Source organism: Poecile atricapillus, chromosome Z (assembly GCF_030490865.1).
Source record: "Poecile atricapillus isolate bPoeAtr1 chromosome Z, bPoeAtr1.hap1, whole genome shotgun sequence".
Classification (NCBI taxonomy): domain Eukaryota; kingdom Metazoa; phylum Chordata; class Aves; order Passeriformes; family Paridae; genus Poecile; species Poecile atricapillus.
Genome location: NC_081289.1, coordinates 22,295,126 through 22,311,298, shown reverse-complemented (window position 1 = coordinate 22,311,298; position 16,173 = coordinate 22,295,126).

Genomic DNA, 16,173 nt, shown 5'->3' with positions numbered 1-16,173 from the left:
GGAGAGGGCTGGACATGTCCTTTTCTAGCATGCAGACCTCCAAGGCAAGAGTGCAACAAAGGAACGACAGCTATACCTCAATGTGTGCTGGTATTCCAGCACATCTGGGACAGACTGACACATCTGTTTCACAACAGGAGCAGAAAAGCAGTGACTGAGAAATAGAAAAAATAATAAAATTTTTATCCATCATTTGGATAGTTTCAAAGCTCTTCAATCCAACCAAAAGTGAAAAACTTCTGCAGGGTGTCCAGTGTGTGTGAACAGAGCGGGATGCCTCTCATAATAGGAAAATATAGCTGTGCATTTTTATACCCAGGAATTGGTATAATGCCTGACTGCCTCACAATAGAAGTCATAGCAGAAGCTTAATGGTGTGGGGCAAGGAGAAGCCTTTGAATTTGACCCTATTCAGAACAGGATTAAGACTTAAAGGCCACATATGTGGCTAAAAAGCACAATACTGCTGCATGCAGCTTTGGTAAAACAAATAGTCAGAAGAGCTCTGAAGAGCTATTGCAGCCAGTAGAGACCAACTTCTGTCTTCTGACAAGCATATTAACCTTTTGAAACTCTGATCCAGGTGCCTCATCAGTTCTGTGATAATTCTTTCTCTCACCATCCATGCACACATTACGCTCACACTATTCCACTCGCCAGCCAGGTCACAGGGGGTGCTGCTGCTCTGAGCTCATTTATGGTTTGATTTCACACACCCTTCATCCATTTTTTTCAGTCTTAAGAAAGCTCAGCTCCTGCACAGAGGCCAGATTCTTTTTTCAAAAGCGCTTAAGCTCTCAGAGTCTCTTCTTGCTCTCAATGGGAGATGAACCCCTTAGAAAATGTCAAATCTCCATTTAGAGTGTGCAGCACTGTTGGAAATCTGACCCTTGGTGTTTTGGAGAGCATTACATACCCACGTGTTATGTCCATGGCAATCGTTTTGCTGCTGAAAAGGAGTTCACTCTACAACTGCATTCTTGTTGAGTGGTCTGAAACTGGATGAAGCATGCTCCCTTTTATCAGCTAAAAAGAATGCAAGCTAGCTACCTCTGAAGAGTGCAATTAACCCTCATATTTAGATAAGAAATCTTAGGTATTTTGTGGTTGTTAGCACACTAATGCCTGCACAATCTCTTGATTACATTTATCCCCATGTCACCCCTATGGGATGGGGTTATCACCTCCATCTTGCTGATAGGGAGCTGAGACAGGGAGATGGATTAAGTTAAATCACCCAAGGTGCACTGAAAATCTTCACTGAAACTGTCAACTCACCCAGGATTCTGCTCAGGGGCTTCCCAATGAATGTGGACTCTTTGACACAGAGTGACTACAAAATGTGGAAATTATGAATTTATACTCCAGAATTAAAAAATTCAATCACACTGAACTCATTTGATTACTTTAAGTAATATACTGATAGCTAGTGCCAAGAATGACTCCTGCATTCTAGAAAGAGCTCTGATACCAGACATTAATACAGAAACCTGTAGGCAGATGGAGAACTGCAGTATGGGTCTCTAAAAAAATTGCAATAACCTTTAGTTTAACACCACAAAGCTGCTGTATAGAGCATATCAGTAGGAAAATCCATTGTAAAAAAAATATTTGTTGGTTTTGGGTTTTTTTGTTTTGGTTTGGGGTCTTTGTTTGTTTGTTTGTTATTTTGCTGTAATGCATTTTGGGTGTTAGTGCCTATGGATGTTTGTCCTTGGCCCCTTTCCACCACAACAAGCAAAGCTGCTTACAAGTATTTCTCAAGGAGATTCTTACTCTTCTTCCATGTAAAATACTGACAGAATTGGGTTCTTCAAGGCTAGAGACCATAATTTCTGAATTGGGTAATAGTAATGGATTTTTTCCTTTTGTGTGAATGAAGCAAGCTAATATTAGAAGGACCTTAATAAACCTTACTGTCTTCTCCAGAATACCTTTCAGACCTAACTTAAGCGTTCAGCCCCTTTCAAAACTTTCTACACCTACCATTTTGTTACCTTGTCCCCTGAAGCCAGGACCTACCACACTCTAAGGACATAACTGTTGTTATTGCCATAGGACTTCCTGATCTACCAGAGGTGCATTCCTTCAAGAGTCCTTGTCACTGAGCCCTGACCCTGGAAATGCTGTTGCACAGCTGAAATCATGCAAAAGCACTTGCCCATTCCACTCTCACTACTCTGTTTCAAAGGCCATTTCCTTCCTCCTTCCTCACAGGCTGGGAACATACCACACAGGATTGTGAGAGAGTAATCCTCCAGGGCTGCAGTTTGCTCACAGCAGATGTCTACAAAATGTTTTCTCACCTGGGTCACCTCTTTAAAGGGATTTTCTCCAGCCTGGGTTTGTAATGTTTCTGTAGAACATTTACTACATTGCTATTCACCAGCATGAAATCCGTGCTCCATATGAGTTCATCAGCTACAGCACAGCAACTTCCTCGACATCCTACTATGCCCAAGGTGCAATTCTTAAATCCAATTTTCTCCACTTTAAGGCTGGCTGTCACAGTTTCCATTTGAGACTAATTCAGTAGCTCAATTTTAGAATCTATTACTCCCAGCAATTTTAGCAAGACTGGTCTAATAAAGGCAATTTTTTGAAGGTGAGCAGGTGCAGTTCTTTGTTTCTCTATCTCACTCACAGGCAAATTATTTATGTTCAGTACACACTAGGAGGACATCCAATTCTGGACCAGCACTATTCTTCATACAGAGTGATATGTTACCATCATGCCCTCCAGGTGCTGTATTTTCTTCCCCAGAGAAAAAAAGCAGGCTGGTATTTCTAGTACTGTCACCTGCAGACTTCTATTCTGCTTCTACCTCCACTACTAAGATACTATTTAAGGCCAGCACTTCATCTTCTGCGCCTCAGCTCCTTTAGCTCCAAAGTACAGATAAAATGGGTGTGGCCACAAAGGGCAACTAATGTTTCAGGAAAGAGGGAAGACTTCTGGCCTAACCAAAAGTAGGAGAGCAAGTCAGAATACAGCATTTTAATGTTTCCATCCCAATGATCTTGTTTGTGTTATCTGTAGCTATCTCTCCTACAGAAGCAGTCACCTTCCTTCTTGCATTGAGTATCACTCACAATCAGTACCAGCTGAAAAGCTCTTCTTGGTCTGTCTCACTGACTCTCCAACATGTTTCTTGTATGTGTTCTGCACTCTCTGCTTTTGCAATGGCTATCCATCATTGCTGATTAGCCATGGTGTCATTACAGATCTCTAATCAGTGAAAAAGACCACTACAGAATCTTGTTCTAGGTGCACCATGAATGAAAAAGCAGCACCTCTCCCAGTGGGTTTACAGTGTGCAGGGGACCATGGGTCATATATGGATGCACAGAGCTCCAGGTAAAAGATGAGGATTAACTGCCTCTTCTCCTAAAAATTCCAGACATTTTGTATGACTGGTTAATCCTCTTTCTTCTCCTGAATATCAGCCTCAGATTGATGCATACAACACTCCAGACAACTTTAGTCCTGGCTTTCTCCCAAGGGACCATCTCAGCACATTCCTGACACCAACTCAGCCTGCTTAGGCCAGGGCAGCAGCTGCTGCAGCCATCACGTTGTGTAAGGCCAGAGCACACTAGGACAGAAGGGACTGCCCTTCTCTCCCACCAGAGGGGAAAGGGAAAGCTGTAGGGCAGCAGTGCCTATGCAGCCCGAGATGGGGCTGCTAGATCTAGCTGAGGTAAGGAGATCTGTGCTGCCCCCTCATTTAACTCTTTGTTAAGCTTCTCTCTTCTGCCCTCAAGCAGATACACATTTACAAATTGGGTCTGGGGAGTCCTGAGTGCAGCTCAGGGAGAAATCGGTGATAAACATCAGCTGCAAAATCTGGCTTACTGAAGACATTCCCACAGAGCATGGAGAGCCTGGTGTTTCCATAGCCTTAAGGCACTTGGGATCTTTGTAGGCTCCCAGGGCTAGTCCTACACATAATAGAAACCACAATTAAAAACAGAGTACCTTAGATCTCTTAGGAATAGAAAATAAGGACTCAGGCCTGGAAATGAACTTCTTTCCCCCCCACTCTTGCCGACACAGAGCTTCATCTGCTGGGACTGGAATTCCCCACATTCTCCCAGTAGGGAGGGCCAGGATCCCAGCTAACCGGGTGGCCTTTTGCTAAACTGCGATTTCCTCCTCCTTTGTAAAGATGGTGGAAGAGGAACAGATTAAGGCACAGACGAAACTGAATTTTGCTGCCCTGAGAAGTGGGAAGTGAGTCAAACCCAAGTTGCTCCTACTGTCAAGCCCCAGAGGGGACAGCAGAGTTTCCTGCCCTCGGAGATGTAGTGGGACATTGAGCAGGTGGCACATGGCCTGCACAAATATTTAATACTAAGTTTAAGTTAATGGCCCTATGTCCTTTTTGTGACTGGTAGCGAGGAGAAAGACAACACATCACAAAGATGCATTGATGTGATGCATACAAAGATGATGTCCGTGAAAATTTGGAGAAAAGCTTTTGTGCATGCTGTTGCGATAGAAAAAAGAAACCAACTAACCATCATTCCCAAAAATTAAGGTATTATTATTTTTCATGTGTGTTAAAATATAGCTCTTTTTGAATCACTGCATGATTTTCTTAAATTACTTGGAAGATTTTCTAGCACCAGAAGAAAGCATGCATGTCCAGGTAAAAATGAACAAACCCATAAGTCAGAATAAAGAAAAGTCCTTACTGTCTTTCCTTATTTCTTTTCTTTTCCCCTAGTGCTTCCTCGCAGAGGAATTAAGAGTTCGGCAGTAATTAGGAGGCGGTAATTTGGAGTGTGTTGTTTTCCCGGGGCTCGCTGAGGGCCCGGCCCGCGCGGCGGTGGCGCCACCTGGCGGCTCTGCGGGCCCGGCCCGGCCCGGCGCCTCAGGGAAATGGGGAATTGCGGGGTTATTGCCCCAAAGCAGCGCCGCGGAGCTGCGGAACGAACCCGGGGAAGCCGCACGAGGAGTGCCTGAGGCCGCTTGGCTTGTTCAGCCTGGAGAAGAGGAGACCGAGGGTCTGCAGCATCCTCAGGAGGGGAAGCCGAGGGGCAGGCGCAGATCTCTGCTCTGTGCCATGAGGGAACGGCCTGAAGCTGTGCCAGGGGAGGCTTAGGTTGGATATTGGGGAAGGGTTCCTCACTGGAACACGCTCCACAAGCCCGCCAGAACTCAAGAAGCGTTTGGACAATGCTCTCAGGCACATTGTGCCGCTCTTGGGGCTGTTCTGAGCAGGGCTAGGATGGACCTTGATGATCCTTTGTGGATCACTCCCAGCCCAGGATGTTCTTTGTCACCATCCAAGCTCCTGGTGGAGACAACCATGGCAGGTCTGCCACTGGCCTCTTGGCGTGAGTGGCATTACTTGTCACCAGGTGGCTTTGGGTAGGGACACCACACAGCTGCAGGAGAAAGGCCCGCAGGAGGGAAGTGCTGGGCACCTTCTGCTCCTGCACATTCATCAGTGTGGGATAACCAGCCTAGAGAGGGGAGGCTGGCAGTCAAGTGCCACTGGCATCGTGTCCTGCGATGAACGCACATGGGTCCCACCACCACGGAGTGGAGAAAAGAGCCAGTACTTCAGTGTTGTTCACCTGAAGGCTTCTGAAATCTGAACTGTTGGGCAAAAAGGTTGAACTAAGGAAAAAGGGAGGGGGAAAAAATAATCTCAGCTGTTCTCTTCTCCTTCCTGCCCAAAATAATGATCCACAACCTGAAGCTTGTTTCAGCGATACAAGCTTTGTCTGCTTGTTTTACCAAAGTGGTATTTTGCAGTGGTCAAGACCTGAGAAATTTTTTCAACTTGGACAAAGGCTGAAGCTGCTAAAGCACTGGGATAACAACGCTGCACTGAAGGTGACTGTCTGTATAAATAAAACTTTACAGTAAAAGCTTCTTTTACCCTGTCTTTTCTTTTTTGTCATTTTATATTGAGAAATACACTCAAATGGTCCTTGCTGTCATACCAGAGCATCTCAAAACTGGAGCAGCACCATGCTCTTGTGTAGCACGCATCATATGCTCACCTAAATTTTAAAACCAGGCCTTGGCCAAAGTAGACTGCCCACAACACCATGTTCCAGCTGCCCCCCACCAAAGGCACTTTGCAAGCTCTTTAACAGGTACTGTGACATGTACTGTGACAGGTAAGGGGCTTCCTACCACATGTACTGCTCAAAAAACGAATTATAGAAAAAGGGTATTTTCTGTAATTCCAGAGTAAACTTTCTCTGTTACTACTAATTTAAATATGATCACCCCTGTGGCCTCTCTGGGGGACTTTTGACAGGTGGAGGGATGAAGGTGGCTGGTTGGAAATTCTTTCTTGCCCAGATATCATAAATCCTTAGAACACGTTTTCTTGTTTGCATTTTTGTCAGAGGATCGTGGCAGAGATCAGGAAGAGATGCATAAGATGAGGAATGTCTCCAGTCTGTGCTGGAGCTTTATGCTCTCCTACACTTAACTTGAGCTCAGAGATGAGTGAGATTTGCCCAGGAGCCACAAATAGAGAGGAGTAGAAGGGAAAATATACAACTGGAATGTAAGGGCTTCTGGACACAGAAAGAAGTGTGGGAGAAGTCTACACTGGAGTATTTTATTCTCCCTGGCAGATACTTCCCTTTGAGAGAAAGCACTCTTCATAAGCCGAATATTCTCCAAACTATGTTGTCATACTGAGAAACACACTCTTAACAAAATGCCTTTCTTAACCAGTTTGTTGTTTCCACCTTTACCTTTTGGCAGGAGGAAAGGAAGTATTTATAACATAGCCTACTTCTGCTGAGAACTACAGATGAGCCCTTGTCTCAGCAGAAATGGAGAAATGCCATTGAGAGGGATGTGACAAGTTACAAAGAGGGTTATTCTGAAAAGCTGGAGTTTTTTTCAAAATTGCCATTCCTTGCCACGGAATATTTTATATGTGGAGAGGCTACAACATAAATGCTTATGCTACAGTGGGCACACCCAGATTGCTCTAGGAATTTTTTGTACATAGAATTCACACATGCAGAACTGGAAAGGATCTGATCCTTGCAGGGATGAACTTGGTATATGCCATGCTTGACTGACAGTTTTCTAGATGTTTCTTAAAGACCTTTCCAGCACTGAAGATAATACTGTCTTCCCAGATAATCTATTCCAGTCCCTCACTATCATTCACGGACAAGTATTTCCAGATGTTTAAGCACAATGCCTGGGACAGAAATAACACGTGTGCTGTGGCCAGCAGTGCTGTGTGGTCTTTCATCCAGCAAGGCTGAAGGTCATCTCAAAACTCCAAACAAATTGTCAAAACCTCTGGGCACAGAAACTGTAGGATGTCAAATAGATGCAAAACCTCTTCCTCCATTTTTCCATTGGCACTGCAGAAAACCATAATGGCAAGTCAAAAAGACTGCCATTTCAGCCAGTTTTACACATTTTGAGGAAGAGATGATGCAAACAAGCCTGTGCATTTGCAGGATAGGCTGAGTGCCTGCAGAGTGCAAGCACAGTGGATCTTTTTCACTGCACAGCCCAGCTCCCATACAGAGTGCTCCTCCAGGCCAGTGCAGGGTCTGCTACCTGGTCTGAGGCAGTGGGAAGATGTGAGCAAGTAGCAGCTCCTGCTGCCAGCTTCACTGGGTGTCCCTGGCCCCCGGCTTCATGCTCTGCCTTACTGCACCCTGTGTTAGAGCTGTAGCAGTGTTCTTCTGCCAGTGACTTGTGCCTGAAGTGCCTTCTCTGTTCAGCACTTGCAGCTACTTGGCTTTGCCATCCTGTCACCATTTTGAGTGGTCGTAGATCCCAAACACAGATTGCTTAAAACCAAGGGATACCATGTAGAATATCTACCACAGAAAGATTTCTATCATATTACCAGCAATCTAGGTAGCTGTTTATAACACCCATCCCTCCAAGAGCTCTTTGTTTCTTTGTGTTTATACAGACACCTACTTTTGCTGAAGAAACAGATGTGGGAGTCAATACAGTTTTAATGTGTTAAATTCTCTACAACTCCTCAGCTGAAACTCTAAACTGACTATTCTCTGAGGTGACATTCCTAACTGGAACAGCAGCCATGCAAGAAAGGTGAATTGCTTGGCTGGCCAACACTTGCATGATCAAATAATTAATCAGTCTTGAAGGCAAAATTAGATTTCCAGTAACTCTGTTTCTTTGGGATTAGATTTTGGAGTGGAAAAGTCAGACTTCTGTCATTGTTATTTAATTTGTAACAAGAAAAATAGGCTTCCATCCAAAGCAAGGTAAGAGTTTTCTTTTTCTTGTTAAGGTTCATAGGGCAAAATCCTGACATACTCTCTTAAATCTCCAGTAGTTATTTTTGGCTTCATCCCAGTTTAGTTTCTAGCAGATATTTGCCTGCAATACAGAAGCCCCCCTTGCCAAGAGCAAATTTATTCACACTCTGGAGAGAATATCCAGGCTGGACAGTCAGGACCCTCTAAGCTGCCATTTATAATAGGTCTGACCAAGACTGGACTTCTAGCAAGATCTGGTTGTGGTGTTTGTACTGCTGCTGAAAGGTGGCACGATCTATCCCAACACAAAAGAAGAATGAATCTTCTTGTCCTATTTAGGATTTGGAGATTGGGTGCAGTGGGAAACACTGAGCCCAAAAGCACTTGACCCATCCCTATGGAGATGACAAGCTGTGATGGTGATAGAATAAGCTCCTGGACCACAAAACATGCTCACATGACAAGAACTTCTAAATTTCCTTGGGATGCCAATTTCTGATAACAACTTACACAGATGTAGAATACAAAGCCTGTTAAATGCAGAAGTTAAGCCCAGCTCCAGATGTCCTCAGCTACTTTGAAAGCAGAGATGAATGGGAAAAAACCCACAGCAGTCAGGGCTTTTCCTTCTGTTCATGTGACACTTCACATGCTTTCCCAGCACAGCTTTGACACTAACCTTCAAATGGTTGAGTCCATTTGCATCCATGATGCTTCTATAGAACTTTAATAAGTTTGCTTCAAAAGGGGACTCTCCTATGGCCTCCACTACTCAAACAAATTGAAAAAAATATATCCTTTATTCATAATTACTTGATTAAAAGTATTTATTATTCCTTGCAGCACTTAAAAGCTAAGAGACAAGACAGACCAAGACAAGGTAAGGTAAGAGGGCAGGATGAGAGGACTCTCCACAGTCACTCAGGTCAGTGTCCAGCCTGAGTTTGTGTTATTGTCCAGTCTGGTTTGTGTTATTGTAGTCCCCACAACCTTCAGCCCCACAGCAGGACTCCAGAATATTTCTGACAAGCACATGCTGAGAACAGGCACTTTGGTCCTCCCTTCTGTTCACTGGCAAGCACAGCCTTGTAGATTACTTTCTTTAACATGTAAGTCCCTTAAGACACATATGTCAGTGGTTAAAGAGGGCGAGCTGAGGATGTAAGGAAAATACATTTATCCTACAGCTTAGGAGTGGTCCAGCTAAACAGCAGGCCTCTTTACATCAGGTACATAGGGCATTAGTAGAACTGAATGTAATTCATGAGTCGCCTACTGGTGCTAAACTCAGCCTTCACCAGAACTTTCAGTCCTCTCCTTTCCTAAGCAAAAAAATCTTTCCAGCTTGTTTGCTTTCTAAACAAAAAATAAAAACTAGGAAGAGAGATATTTATAAGATCACTATTCACTGCCAGTTGTTTACAGATATGCTACTGGGACAGTAAAGTCTGGTTTTAGTGACTGGTTGCACTATGAAACATCCCAAAGACAAATTTCTATATTGCCAAGAGTAACCTTTCTGTACCAAATTAATTTCCATAGTGAGTGTACACAGAGGAGTGGAAATTTTAGAAGTATGCTTGAGAAGTAACACATTCAATTACAAGCTCTCAACAGACTCTGGAAACTTTTTTTTTTTTTTGTCCACACACCTATGTGTTCTAAAAGCATATAAGGCCACAGCATAATTGGAGTATTGTTGCCATCGTTTTCAAATTAGGAGAACGGTAAGCAGATTGCATCTTACCAGGAAACACCTCTGAGGTTATATGTAAATGATGCATGCACACAGATCAAGATGTTTGTTGACAGTAAGCTTTCAGCTACTGCTTTTCACTCTTTACAGTTTCAGCTAATGTCACTGAAGAACAGGAGAATAAAATTAATTGTACTGCTTAAGGTACCCAGCTGTAACACAACCACCTCTTTTGCCACGGACTGGAATCTTTCCCATTTTTATCTCTAAGTTACAAGACTCCTCTTGAGCAACCCTAATTCCACTGTATTTAGGAGTAACCAGAGCCAGGTTGCTAGCTGTGACCTTCTAGTTCCTTTCAAGGACATCAGAGAGAATTCATAGCCAAACAAATTTAGCCATGTCTCGATCACTGAATTACTGAAAGGGACTAAACATACCTAAGAACTTGGATGTGTGAAATGGTGATTTTTTTCTAAAAGCTGAAGTAATTCACTTGAAATATACAGAAAAAAATCTTGTTCATCTGTTGCTCATAAAAAGCCCAAATTCAAAATGCCAGCCAGACAGAATTTTTACCAATTCATGACAAAAATCAGGTCTCAGTCATTGGCTAGAGCAAATTGGTCCAAGCTCATTCATTTTTTTGTCAGCTTAACATAAGGTTTACATACAGGGATAAATGAAAAAAAAAAGTTTAATCTGAACAAAGAAGTGAAAGAAGGAAAAACTGCTGCTCTTTCTTCACTGATGAAGAATTGAAGCATGAAGACAGGTAGGGAAATGACAATCATGAGGAAATAGATCTGTGTTGAGCTAGGAAAGACAAGGAGAGCAGGCCTTCCTGAGTTGGACAGAGCACCTGGTCCTTCTGGACATACATGTGTGGGCTTATGGCTGTGGGTGAAGGTATTAAACCACTGCTTACAGTAAATGTGATGCAGCGAGAACCCAACATTGTGTTAGATGTACCCCCAACTTCTATCTCATTCTTAGTGAAGTGAGCTCACATGAGGCACAGGACACACCCATTGCTTCAGAGCACATCGTGGGTGTAACTCACAAGTTATTTGACTGAGATGGAGGAGTTGTTAAGTGCCTTCTGTGAGGGATGAGAGGGTCAGACAGGAGATTCAACATTCCAGTTGATTAGCATCTCAGCCTTGTAAGCATGAGAAACAGTATTTTCCTGTGTGTCCAGGTCCACTCAAGCCATCTGGTGACTGAAGCCTGACAAGCTGGACATTCCATGCCTCAGTTGCCAGTTGTTCACACCACTGAGCCTTACGGGTCGCTTGCACCCAGCTCTGCTGTATGTGGTGATATTTCTCACAATGTCTGGCATCACTAGAGAGATGCCAAGGTCATCCACCTGAAAAAGGAAGAGCAGAAAGGTTTCTCTTCTACTCTACTCCACTGACATAGCCACAGAGAGCAATCCTTCTTCTGGAAGGAGCTACAGAAACAGAGAAGTCTGCCATGACAACATGTCAAAAGCAGTATTTTCCCTGTGCATTTTATGAGCCTCCACGAGAAGGAAATTAGAAATGGAATTCTACACTCTCTCCCGTTTATAAACGTGTCTGTAATGTGTACGTTGTGCTGTAGGTTAATGATGCAGTTCTCAAGCAAGATTAACTGCTGCTTCAGACAGCCATCAATTTTTTATGACTGCAAGACCATTTCCCTACTAAAAATGAAAGTTACATTCCCCAAGGGAAGGGCTGTATTCAGCATCAGTCAAGTGTTCAGGGTGGGAAGATGGGAATAAAATAAAATTAAAAAAAAAAAAAATTAAAAAAGCACAACCAAAAAAATCCCCCAAAAAACCCACAACACCCAAGAGAAATCAAAAGACACAAACTAGTTACCCCGGTCCTACACTAGGGAACAGGTACATGACCTTCTTCACTGTCACTTCTGAGCATTCTGAATGAAGTTAAATATGCAGATGGATGTGCCACTGACACTCACTGATGGGGCCAGCTCCCTCTGAAGGGCTTGAGGCACTCAGTGCCCAATAGCAAGCAACAGTGACTTTGTACAAGATCAGCACAAGTGTCATCCTGCCTCAAAAGCCTGGGACATTGTTCACACCTGAGACAGACAGTCCAAAGATTGCTTATGGTACAGTTGAGCTTTCTATCAAACTTAGCCTACATTTGGCTCAGATTTTGAGAAGATGCCTATAGCTGCATCAGCAGAGTGAGGGAAGTCATCTCACCCACCACTTCCTTTTAAGACCTCTGTCTAAGAAGAGTGGGAAGAATGGTTCTTTGTAGCTGTCTCTCTCATCCTTTCTCTCTCTGCAACAACTGCAGAAGGGAGCTTGATGGCTAACTTTGATGAGAAGCGCATTTTTAGATGCCTGAAGCAAGGGGAATGAATCGTCACCTGAACTACAAATTTTTGTATCAGTAATTCAGACCAGGTACATCAGGTACCGGTGTGGCTGAAGGGATCCCAGCTAACTTCATTAACAATAACCCACATTTTAACCTGACTGACAAAACCATTACCACTTGGTTTGAACCTCTTCAGAAATCTAAGCCAAAAACCACAGCATCTTTGTAACTATATCACTTGATTGAGCATTGGGCTGGCTCCTCCCCACATACCTGCTATTTATTGTATGTGGAGAAATAAATTACATCTATGCAGAGGACCTTGTGTCCTAATAATCACATCTTTGTTTCATTTTTGATGAAAGAAATTATGAAAGTTGAAAAAATAAATTTAAATCAGGCCTCATATCACTAACCAATATGTTACATTGCCTTTCCAGTATAAGTGCCACTGAGATTTTTATTGAAAAATGGGACTGGGAAAAGTTAAAACTGCAGTAACCAACTCCTAGTTAAATGCAATTCAGCTACTTTAAAAGCTCGTCTGATGTTGGTTCACTGACAACAGTTGGGTAACTCTCAGACAAAGCCCAAGCTCAGGTTCATGCTTAACTCAATTTCTTTCACCCAGCTCCTAAATTTCACAGCTGAGAACTCTGGGCCTCAAAAACATTTTCTAGGCATCTCCCATTATTCCATAGTCTCAACTGCAGCTATGATTGAGTTTTGCCACTGGCAATTTTTTTGGATAAAGCATTTCTGGGCTTGCTGTACTGCAAGGACTTAGGATAGAAGGATCCAGATGCAAACTCTCAATTGTACAGCTGCCTGCAAACCACACCCACTATTGAGTTCATCTTTCTACTTCAATATTTGCATGGTGTGATACAGCTGGATTATCTTCCAGACCCCTTAAGCAGTTTGAACAGGTTTATTGATACAGCAAGGATAGGCTTTGAATTACTTTGCATAGTAAATATTGTTTTCCAGACCTAAGTCAAGGAGGACCTTTCTTGTTAAGCCTGAGTTAACAGAATATAGAAAAAAGTAAGATGATGTATCCTTTAAGCAAACAATTTAAATATTTACAAGGAAGGAAAATATTACAGCCAAATATGCAAAATCTCCTAACCCTCCGTAGGGAAAGCCTGTAAATCTTACGAGGATACATTTGTAACTTCCCTGAGCTGTAAACAGCACAAGCATTTATGGGGCAGAATATAATGCAAATATGCCAGATTCAGAACATCAGAAATCTCTCCAGTGAACTGTATATAGGCCAAGGACTAACTGTAAAGGTTATTTCCCTTTCAATAAAACCCAAAATCAATTAAGAATATTGGCAATGTCTGTACCTTCTGTACCTTCTTTCAAAGGGGCCAGCTTGCATATCGGATGGTTGAGTGTGACTCATTCACAGGAGATGAGATGCTTTTCATGGCTGGGGAGCATCCACTGCATCACTGGACTGCTGAATCCTCATAACATGAAGGTGGCCAGGTCAGGCCGTAGCCAGAAAGGACAGTCTGACTTCTCCTTCACTGATTCTTCAAACACTCTATCCAGAAGAGGAGAATTACTGTAACCAGTCAGTCCACTTCTGAAAGGGCAAAGTGCTTGGGCCAGTACAGCCTCAAAATCCTCACACAAAAATGGGTAGTGAGAGACATTTCTCCCCTGTATTCCTCAACCATTTGGAGAACAGCAGTCACTATATTTTAGAGGAAGGCTTGACTAAGTAATATTTAAATGCAGGAAGGGTGCCAAAACCTTGATAAGTGCAGGGAGTCAAGCTTTCCATTCATATGCAGAACAGGTATAGCACAAGCTGTAGCTGTACAAACTTCAATTTATCTATTTCTGTTGTCCCACCATCTCCAGAGTGTGGCAGCTCCCCCTGAGTGCTCACATAGCAGTAATATTTTCTTCTCCTGCAGCACATTCAAGATAAAATTTGATTAATCCCAAGCTTGTTTTCCTGTTCTGGTTCCATGTGTATGTGTACATGGAAATTCAGGCACTTTCACCTGTCTGTTTTCATGCGCAGTGCTGCTCAGAAGAACATTGGACAGCTACAACTTTACAGATATAAAAATTAATTTAAAATCAAGATATGCAAAAGTCCACAGCTCCTGAACTGGCTCCCTTCCATCAGCCTGGAGAGAAGGGAAAATGTCATTCTTGTGTAGAGAAAGCAAGAGTTGGTAATAATAAATACAATATAATGTAATAAATAAATATAAATATAATGTAATAAATACAGGCAAACGCACAACACAGGGAACTAAGTCTGTAAAAGAGTTTCAAACAAGATAAAAACATTAAACTGCACATGCCACATGAGAGTTGTGGCAATTGTGATGGTAATTATTTTCGTGTTTCTTAATACTACTTCAAGATACTCATTTCACTAGCTATTATACTCAAAAATTGTCACAAGGCAAGGGGAAGCAGGGAATAGCTTCCATATCTATAATGTGATTACTGCCAATACATCAGTGTATGAAAACAAATGAATGCATTTTCCCTCAAGTACCAGAGCAAGAGCCTACATATCAAAACCATTTGACTTAGCCTTGTGAGGAGAAAATAAATGTTTAAAGAAATAGCACTGGAAGGCAGAAAAGCAGAATAACTTTATGGTCATTTCAAAAGAAAAGCAGAAGGCTCAGATGAGGTTATCTCTCACACCACAGTGGCTGTTCCTTGCACTAGCAAAGAAAGGAGCGGGAGAGGAGAAATACGTCCTATTTCTCCTTTTCTCTGCTTTTAATGAAATAATTTCCCCTGTGTTTTTATATAGGCTATAAATATTAAAACATGGCTGCACATTCTTTGCTGGAGGATCCTGGCAAGCTTATTGTGATGTTGCATAAGCTTGTAGCTTGGATAACAGATCCTTTCCTCCCCCAGATCAAGTTACAGGGAAGGCATACTGAAATTAAGGCCCAAAGTTTGTGCTCTTCAGATGAGCCTGCTTTGCTTCCCTGCTTGTTTGGAGCATAAGGGGTTTAACTAAGGAAAGGCATAGAATTATAAAGTTAAAGGGGAAGAAGGAGAACAGCTTGATTGACTGAACCTTCAGACACTTTGGCTATCCTGAATTCCAAATATAGCAAGAATTAATGAGGCAGAACTGTACTTCAACATTAAAATTACCCAAAAATTGTTAATGCTCTATCACTGAACACCACACAAGAAACACAAGGCACGCTCCTGCATCCACCTTCGCACAGCCATAACTAACTGGTCTCCCTTTCAAATAGGTATGTTTAAACTCTGCTTGTGATGGAGCACGTGAGGGACAGGCAGGTGGACCACAGAGAGCAGCAAGCCAAGACAAGAGGGGATGGCAGTACAGAGAAGGAGAGCAGAAGAAAGTTCTATGAGTAACAACCATGGCTTGGTTCTTCCACATCAAGTAGGAAAGGCCACAAAAATGATATTTACCACCTGCTCATCATTTCTCCCGGTCACGTAGGGTATCAAGTATGAATCACTTTGCAAAGGACAACCATGCTTCCAAATCTAGACAGTTTCTGAAAGGACAAAAACAAGCAAGGCTGCACAATGGTAGCTTTCAGGCTGCTCTCATGTGTCTGTGAGCCTGAATATTCCTGGGTCTGCTTCGGGGCTCTGCTAACCAAGCAGCAAACAAACAACTTAATTTAAATTATTTTGCAAGTGAGGAAAGATACTTGTGTGCCTGCCCTAAAAACAATCCATATAATGTACTTGGAAAAGAGAAAAACCCAAAGCAAAACAACAAAACCATGTATTACAATTATAATTTCTGTATAATTGCATGTAATAAATTCTGATTAAAGCCAACCTAATGTATATGTGCACCTAGAGACCATAATCTTCACCTTCTTCCTGATACAAGGAGCAACC